This window comes from Lethenteron reissneri, chromosome 70 (assembly GCF_015708825.2).
Source record: "Lethenteron reissneri isolate LAM-NWPU_2019-01 chromosome 70, ASM1570882v1, whole genome shotgun sequence".
NCBI lineage: Eukaryota > Metazoa > Chordata > Hyperoartia > Petromyzontiformes > Petromyzontidae > Lethenteron > Lethenteron reissneri.
Genome location: NC_083848.1, coordinates 1,183,844 through 1,193,534, shown reverse-complemented (window position 1 = coordinate 1,193,534; position 9,691 = coordinate 1,183,844). Strand labels below are relative to the sequence as shown.

At 48.5% G+C, this 9,691-nt stretch overlaps 1 pseudogene; it reads right to left on the bottom strand.

Annotated features, from left to right (window-relative positions):
- Positions 1–542: 542 nt before the first annotated feature.
- LOC133360952 (DNA-directed RNA polymerase II subunit RPB1-like) lies at positions 543–8,377 on the bottom strand (annotated as a pseudogene).
- Between the last annotated feature and the right edge of the window lie 1,314 nt (positions 8,378–9,691).

The window sequence follows — 9,691 nt, the reverse complement described above, 5'->3', positions numbered from 1 at the left end:
ACGGCGGGCGCTCCAATGCATTCTCTATGGCTTCCGGGAGGGCTCGCACTAACGTGCTTACGTCATCATACGTAAGCACGTTTCAGTCAACAGTATTATTTGTCGCCACCTAGTGGAATCTTTAATAAAAGATACTGAGTGGATTGTAATAATAGTGAGTATAGAAACAAACAAGGAGATGTATTGTAAGAGTCACTTTATTTTTCATTAATATTAAAGAAGTGAAGTTGCCTTTACATGCTTAAGCTGTTAATTTATCCATTGCATGGGTGGACCTTATCCTTATCAATCATCCAGACATTTGCCCCCCGAGAGATTTTGCAGGAGCCGCCACTACGTAGTCCTCTGGTCTGACACTGGCATTGAGACTAGGCCCTAAGGCAAGGGGTGTCCCAACTTTTTGCAAAGAGGGCCACATTTGATAAAGTGAAGATGCCCGGGGGCCAATAGTTCCTTTTGACATTTTTTTTACCGCAAAAAGTTACGTGGAAATACACACACCGTTATCAAACTATTTTCATTGTCACAATTACCTTTTATTTTTCAAATGACAATGTAACCAAATATAAGCCACTCAGGCAGACGTGAACAACTCTAAAAACGCAATTCTGCCTTTCATTCAGTCAGATAACATTGAAGAAACTGTATAGAATACCTTAAATTTCCACGAGTACCCGGCCGGGTACGGGTAGGGTACGGGTAAGGAATCAAAACCCGTTTGCGACCTCTGACGCACCTTTTCCTTGGTCTCCTCCGAGGCGCCCTCCTTGAGGTCTCCGTCGAAGCGCGAGTCCATCTCCTCGCCACCCTCGCAGATGTTCTTGCCCTTGCAGAGGTCGTACACGTGCGTGAGCCTCCGGCGAGGCTGGCCACGAGACTTAAGCAGGATGTCCTTGATCTTGGGGTTGTTCTGAACGGAGGTGAAGGAAGCGGGGGGGGGGAAAGAGAGAGACACGGAAACGGGGGTTGAGCGGGGGGCGTGAGGGTGGAACGTTCGTGAAGCCGATGGGCGTGTGGGTTTTTGTTCTGGTTGTTCCGGACGAGGAGATGAAACGGGGAGGGGGGGAACGTTCAAGCTGCGTGTTCTGGGGTTGTTCTGAACAAACGCGATGGAACAGGGGAACGTTCAAGCTGCGTGTTCTGGGGTTGTTCTGAACAAACGCGATGGAACAGGGGAACGTTCAAGCTGCGTGTTCTGGGGTTGTTCTGAACAAACGCGATGGAACAGGGGAACGTTCAACGAGTGTTATGGTGTTGTTCTGTATAAACAGAACAGTATAAACAGAACAGAACCGTTCAATCCAAGTGTGTTTTTGGGGTTGTTCTGAACAAACATAACGGAGCAGGAACGTTCAAGCCGAGCTGTTTCTTTTTGTTTGCATTTTGACTGCTTGTGTTGTGGTTATTGCAAACATGATGCCTTGTAATAAGGTGTCAGTTTTTGTACCAGTTTAAAGGGTGAAAAACCTACTACTATATTTTGCCACTGGTAAAGGAGATGTCTCATAGTGTAAATGCTTACTCCGAGCTCTCAATACTCTGATAGTGCGCTGTTTTTGAGTTGTACGCCTTTTGGCGTCATCTGGTCCAACACCAATGGAGACTAGGCTCTAAGGAAAGCTGTCTCGGGTGTGGACCAATCAACTTCAAGGACAGTGCATATCATTATCATCATCAGAGTTGTTTCTTTTTGTTTGCATTTTGACTACTTGTGTTGTGGTTATTGCAAGCATGATGCCTTGTAATAAGGTGTCAGTTTTGTACCAGTTGAAAGGGTAAAAACCTACTACTATGTTTTGGGGTTGTTCTGAACAAACAAAACGGAGCAGGAACGTTCAAGCCGAGTGTTTTGTGGTTGTTCTGAACAGCAAGAGATGGAACCGGGGCACCATTCAAGCCGAGTGTGGATTATTTTTGGGGGGGGGGGGGGGGGGGGGAGAGTTATTCTGAACAAGGAATAGAACAGGAACGTTCAAGCTGGGTGTGTTTTTTGATTCGCCAGGTGGCAACGAAAGAGAGAGAGACACCGGTTAATCACGGTAGCTCAGTCTGTTGCGCGGGTCTCCGCGTGTGCATCATTGGTGACCAGGGTACCACACTACGAGACCTCCTTTACCAGTGGCAAAATATAGTAGTAGGTTTTCACCCTTTAAAACAGCTCTCAAAACTCTGATAGTGCACTGTTTTTGAAGTTGTACGGCCTTTTGGCGTCATCTGGTCCAACACCAAGTGAGAACTGGGCCTCTAAGAAAAGCTGTCTCGGGTGTGGACCAATCAACTTCAAGGACAGTGCCACACATTATCAGAGTTGTGTTTTTTGTTTGCATTCCGACCGCAGGTATTGTGGTCTATGCAAACATGACACATTGTAAAAAAAACAGGTGTCAGTTTTGTTGCCAGATAAAAGGGTAAAAAAACAATTATCATATTTTGCTACTGGCAAGGAGGTTCCAATGGTGTAAATGCTTACCCCGAGCTCTCATACTCTGATGGTGCTTTGTCTTTGAGTTGTGCGCCTTTTGGCGTCATCTGGTCCAACACCAATGGAGACTAGGCTCTAAGGAAAGCTGTCTCGGGTGTGGACCAATCAACTTCAAGGACAATGCATATCATTACCATTATCAGAGTTGTTCTTTTTAAATCCTTTATATTAAGTTCGCTTGCTTGCGCGCTTACGACCGTGCAAATCTTTCGGTCGTTTTTTAACCCACTTCCCGTGATCCAATCGAGCTGACATTTTTCCACACAGACTCGTTGTGTCGTGACAATTAATTTTCGTGAAAAAAACATTTGCTAAATTTTACACTTTTTAGGAATTTTTTTTTATATTTAATTACCAATTGCTTAATGGTGGCAGGCAATCATCTGACCCATAGGTGGCAGCCATCTCAAGCCAGAGGACGAGAGGACTCTAGCCGCCACGCATATAAAGGATTTATAGTGAAAAACTTTGTTTTTACGGGTAAATTTTTTTTTGTTTGCATTTTGACTGCTTGTGTTGCGGTTATTGCAAACATGATGCCTTGTATAAAGGTGTCAGTTTAGTACCAGTTTAAACGGTAAAAACTACTACAGGGTACCACAATCGAGGGCAAGGATCTCAGATGATCTGTGGGGCCCACCTTAAAAAAAAAACGTTGCTCCCCCTTCCATCCCCACCAAACCTCGTGCCAATCCCTGCATCTTACCCCCACCCAGCCCCACCGGGTACCCAAAGCCTCACCGAATCCACGAGCATCTTGGAGCAGAAGAAGCAGACGCATCGGAGCACCTTGATGGTCTTGGTGAGGAAGCCCACGTGGAACACCGGCTTGGCCAGCTCGATGTGGCCAAAGTGACCCGGGCACTCGGTCATGTTGCCTGCCCGTTCAAACGAACAAGTACAGAGCAACTGAGCAATCGATCTTCAGAGTCTTAAAAAAATAGGGGTGCGGTTATTGACACTTTCACGTTGCGACGTCGTACGTGTAATAAACGTCACCGGTTTTGATTCCGATTCCGTTCCGATCGATGACGTACGGGGCCTTAGCTCAGGGATGTGCCAGTGAGAAAAACCTACCCGTACCGTGCTGGCCCCAACACAGGCTTAGAACGTGCCAGTGGAAAAACCCACCAGTACCGTGCTGGGCCCAACACAGGCTCAGAATGTGCCAGTGGAAAAACCCACCCATACCGTGCTGACCCCAACACTGGCTCAGAATGTGCCAGTGGAAAAACCCACCCGTTCCGTGCTGGCCCCAACACCGGCTCAGAATGTGCCAGTGGAAAAACCCACCCATACCGTGCTGACCCCAACACTGGCTCAGAATGTGCCAGTGGAAAAACCCACCCGTTCCGTGCTGGCCCCAACACCGGCTCAGAATGTGCCAGTGGAAAAACCCACCGAACCGTGCTGGGCCCAACACAGGCTCGGAATGTGCCAGTGGAAAAACCCACCCATACCGTGCTGGCCCCAACACAGGCTCAGAATGTGCCAGTGGAAAAACCCACCCGCGCCTTGCTGGGCCCAACACTGGCTCAGAATGTGCCAGTGGAAAAACCCACCCGTGCCGTGCTGGCCTCAACACTGGCTCTTAATGTGCCAGTGGAAAAACCCACCCATACCGTGCTGGCCCCAACGCTGGCTCAGAATGTGCCAGTGGAAAAACCCACCCGTGCCGTGCTGGCCCCAACGCTGGCTCTTAATGTGCCAGTGGAAAAACCCACCCATACCGTGCTGGCCCAACGCTGGCTCAGAATGTGCCAGTGGAAAAACCCACCCGTGCCGTGCTGGCCCCAACGCTGGCTCTTAATGTGCCAGTGGAAAACCCACCCATACCGTGCTAGCCCCAACACAGGCTCTTAATGTGCCAGTAGAAAAACCCACCCATACCGTGCTGGGCCTCAACACTGGCTCAGAATGTGCCAGTGGAAAAACCCACCGGTACCGTGCTGGCCACCCCATTGCACGCCAGTGGTAACGAAAAAGGGGTGCATTGCGAGGCCACTGACCGGCACAGGTCTGGCAGCGCGCCGTTGCGGTCGATGACTCCCTGCCGGGGGTCCATGAGACCCCCCAGTTTGGGTTTCCCTCCTTCGGTGGTCTCGGGGTACTTGATGCCACCCTCCGTCACCGACATCCGTTTCTGCGAACACACAGACGAAGGTCCCCCGCGTAGCCTTTAACAGACCGCTGGGGCAAGAGCTGTTAGCAGCGAGCAGAAGGCCGGCATGGTGGCACCCCATGACCTCCTGCACACCAGGCGAGGTAGTTAACATCTCCTAGCCACCGTGATGATTGACACGCAAACTCCAAATATACAGCAGGTGTCAGGATCACACCCACGTCCCTCCTGCACACCAGGCGAGGTAGTTAACATTTCCTAGCTACCGTGATGAGACACGAAAACTCCAAACATACAGCAGGCGTCAGGCTTATACCCACGTCCTCCTGCACACCAGGCGAGGTAGTTAACATCTCCTAACCACCGTGATTGATTGACACGCAAACTACAAATATTCACCAGGCGTCAGGATCGCACCCACGTCCTCCTGCATACCAGGCGAGGTAGTTTACATCTCCCAGCCACCGTGATAACGATGAGAGAGAGACGCAAACTCCAAATAAAAATAATTCGTCAGGGTTGGGATCGCACCCACGGCCTCCTGTATACCAGGCGAGGTAGCCAACATCTCCCAGCCGGATGATCCTAGCAGCAAAAGTATCAAATGCTATGGGCCAAGCACTTTCAAGGGCCCCACGCTAAACGCTTTCAAGCTATCAATTCCGGTTCAATGATTCTGCACTTGCTCTATTACTATAGTACTATACCGTCCTTCGACTTTTACGAACGACCGTGTGTTTAAGGTTAGTCATTTGTCGTATTATCTGGGCTGCAAAGCAAATAAATAAATACATTTAGTTTACTGTGCAAGTCAAAATTGTGCTTTCATATTTGTGGGTTTTTTTTCATTTAGGGCCCCTTCATAACCACATATGCTACAGGCCTCGCTACTATCTTCATCTGGCACCGCCTCTATTCGTTTCCAAATAGTTAGCCGCTTGGGTTTGTTATTTTTTAGTCTGTTTAAATCAACAAATCGTTTTTGTCGTCCGCAGGGCACCTCGATCCCGAGCCAAAAAATATATAATTTAGTTTTTCCCCCCCGAGCAAAGGTCAACGTCTCCCCTGGCCTTTCGCACTTTCCGACTTGGTCGGAGGAAATCCGTGAGGCTGCGAAGCTCTTCACATTTATCCGGTCTCAGTGTCCAGTAACGTTCACGGGTGGCAGAGGTCGCAAACGGGTTTTGATTCCTTACCCGTACCCTGCCGCACCAGGGTCGCAAACGGGTACCCGTACCCGGCCGTACCCTACCCGTACCCGGCCGGGTAGGGTACGGGTATCGGGTACCTGATTGCGACCTCTGGGATGAAGCCATGTTGCAGACGCGGGTGGGTTGATTCTAGGAACTTGAATTGTGAGAAGAGACAAGACGTTGGGAAATGAGTGACAAACGGTGACTCACCAGTGACTCACGGCCTACCTGTACCCGGCCGCACCAGGGTCGCAAACGGCTACCCTTACCCGGCCGGGTACGGGTAGCCGGGTATCGGGTAGGGTACGGGTATCGGGTACCCGATTGCGACCTCTGACGGGTGGTGGTCAAATTCACTTGGAAGTCACCAAAAATATTGATCGTGATGATTCCCCCCCCCCACCCTCCTATCGATTAAAATCGAACTCGAAAATATTACCGAAAATGCTTTTCGTGACCAGATTAAGTTCGACACGCGAAAAAAAACACACCGTAACAAACAACAATATGCTTTGGTTCTTTCGTTAATGTCACGTAGATAGAATATAAAAAAATATTTAAAAAATAAAAATATAAAAAAACAAGAAACGTCGTGAGTTTTTAGATTTTTTATTTTAGTATTTTTTTTATTTTTTTCTATTTACGTGACTTTACCGAAAGAACCAAAGATCATGAATTCCTGCAAGTTAAGTAACGACACAAATCTGATCAGAGGCATCGACATTACAGACGCGTTCGATAAGTCCATAAACGATAACAAAACCCCTCCAAACACGTCACCTGCACAACTGTAACGAGGAAAAACCCGCAACGATTCATCCCCGTAACCTTGAGGAGGCACCTGCAAAGTCCTTAAAAACCTCCTCCTCACGCGTTAATGGACACCGCTAAGTTGACGTCCCCATTTAAGTAGATCGGAATTCAACATTTAACATTGGGGACGGTGGTGGTGGTAGTCAATCCAAATTAAAAGTCACCGCTGGATTAATCCAAATTCACCACTTGAAGAATCAAAGTTCAAATTCAAAGTCACCGCTGGAAGAATCAAAATTCAAATTAAAAGTCCCCGATGGAGGAATCCAAATTCAAATTAAAAGTCCCCGCTGGATGAAACCAAATTCAAAGTCACCGCTGGAAGAACCAAAATTCAAATTAAAAGTCCCCGATGGAGGAATCCAAATTCTAATTTGCAGCCGGAGAAATCGAAATACAAATTAAAAGTCACCGCTTGAGGAATCAAAATTCTAATTAAAAGTCCCCGATGGAGGAATCCAAATTCAAATTAAAAGTTGCAGCCGGAGGAATTCAAATTAAAAGTCCCCGCTGGAGGAATCCAAATTCGAATTTGCAGCCGGAGAAATCGAAATACAAATTAAAAGTCCCCGATGGAGGAATCCAAATTTGCAGCCGGAGAAATCGAAATACAAATTAAAAGTCACCACTTGAGGAATCAAAATTCAAATTAAAAGTCCCCGCTGGATGAAACCAAATTCAAAGTCACCGCTGGAAGAATCAAAATTCAAATTAAAAGTCCCCGATGGAGGAATCCAAATTCAAATTAAAAGTCCCCGCTTGAGGAATCCAAATTCGAATTTGCAGCCGGAGGAATCGAAATACAATAAAAATTAAAAGTCACCGCTTGAGGAATCAAAAATCAAATTAAAAGTCCCCGGTGGAGGACGACAAATTAAAAGTCGCCGAACGAGTTGAGAAAAAAATAATTGGGCGATCAAAAAACAGAATGCGTAACCCGCGTCAAAAAATTCAAACTCAACACGCGCTTTTAAAATCGACGACATCCATTTAACAAAGGCGCGTTTTACTTTAATAAGAGTTTTAAAAATAGACACATTTTACGCGCCGTTACACAACTTATCACGCGTTCACCCCATAGGCTTAACATTAGGAGACCACTTCAAGTTAAGAGTCCCACCCCTACCCACTACTACCCTGACCGAAAAACCATCCACCCCAACTCACCCATCAGCCACCCACCCATCCACTACCCCACCAGCCACCCACCCACCCCTACCCACCACCCACCCACCAGCCACCCACCCACCACGTACAATCTCATCGGGGCTCAGCACTCCGAACTGCAGCCTCTTGATGGTGCGGAGCGGGCAGGCGCTCTCGCTCGAGGGTGGCCCGTAATGCGGCATGGCTTTCTTTTGAAATTTATTATTTTATTTATATAATAATCTTTTAACAAAACTTTTCCTTCTTTTTAAAAAAAAACAACAACGCCGCCTCCCGCCGCCGCTTACCTGCGGCACACTTTTATTTTGTTACGGATTATATAGTTTTTAATTTAAGTCGATTAACGTTTAAGCCGGGAGAGGGGGAGGGTAAGGGGAAAGATGGAGGGGGGGAGGGTAGGGGGGGGAAAGAGTTGTGTCTCTACGAAAAGTTTCTTTATTATTCGAATATAACGTTAACTAATAACTTTTTTTGCTTTAATTGTCACACGCAAACCACACCCCCCCCCCCCTGATTAACATATACTATATCTTTAAAGTATACGGATCGGGCTTGCGGCCGGATGGCGTGGTCCTGCCTCTTCCAGAGCTCCGCGCTGGAGGAGCGACCACCCCGATCTGAGTGCGAAGCCGTCGAGCAGCCACTTATATAGGGGCCGAACTCGCGGGGTTTCCCGAACTCGGACGCACGGGATCGCCTAATTATTCCGCATAAATTATGTTAATCGCGCGCGCATCCCGGCGGCGCCTCGCTCCCATTGGATGACCGTCGCCCCCACCCCGCCCGTGACGTCACCGCAGGGGGCGGGGCATCGTCACCCCGCCCCACCCCACCGTGTCGGCAACTCGCGGCGCTGCGGCTTCTCGCCGCGTCGCCTGCGTCAATAGCGAAATCGAAGCAATGGAGGGGGGGGGGGGGGGACCGGTCGTTCACGACGGCGCCGTATCCGCGCCGTAGCACCCATCGCCTCGGGATCTTCGCGACGCGCTTGGAAAACGCCCGGCGGAGCGGCCGCCGTTCGAGCGACGTCTCGGCGACGCTCCGTTCGCCGGCGGCGGCTCGGCGAAGTCGGCCGCGGCCTAGGGGAGGCGTCGGGGTTCGGGGGAGTCGCACCGTGCTCGGATAGCGACGCTTGGCCGGGATGAGGCGCTGGGCGGCGGGCGGGAGGGGGGACGGGCGAGGGCCTCGTACCGATGTCGGCTACGGTTCCGATATTTTATTATTTTGTTGTCTGGGTTGTGGTTGTTGTTGTTGTTTACGCCATTGGAGCCGAGTCGATGAAGCTAAAGGCAACGTTGTGGTGCTAACGTTAAACAAACCTTATCGTTTTGTGGCGGGGGAGGGGAAAACAGATGATTTGTTTGTAATTTCTTTTTTAATTCGTTTTTTTGTAAAACATTTTCCTCGATCGCGAACCCTACCGATCTACCGTTTCCCGACAGCTCGAATTACAAGCGCCCGTTTCGATGAAGCTTTACATTTTATTTTAAAAAATATATATAATTACGACGGACGAAGCCGCCGGGTAAGTGTCGTCGCGAAATGACGACCCGGTCTGTTTATTGTGTGATTGTTGTGTTGTATGTGTGTTTGTGTGTGGTTGTTGTGTGGTGTATGTGTGGTTGTTGTGTTTGTGTGTTGTATGGCTGTTGTATGTGTGGTTGTTGTGTTTGTGTGTTGTATGGCTGTTGTATGTATGGTTGTTGTGTGTGGTTGTTGTTGTGTGGTTGTTGTGTTGTATGTGTGGTATGTTTGTGTGTGTGGTTGTTGTGTTTGTGTATTGTATGTGTGGTTGTTGTGTTTGTGTGTTGTATGGTTGTTGTATGTATGGTTGTTGTGTTGTGTGTGGTTGTTGTACGTGTGGTTGTATGGTTGTATGTGTGGTTGTTGTGTTTGTGTGTTGTATGGCTGTTG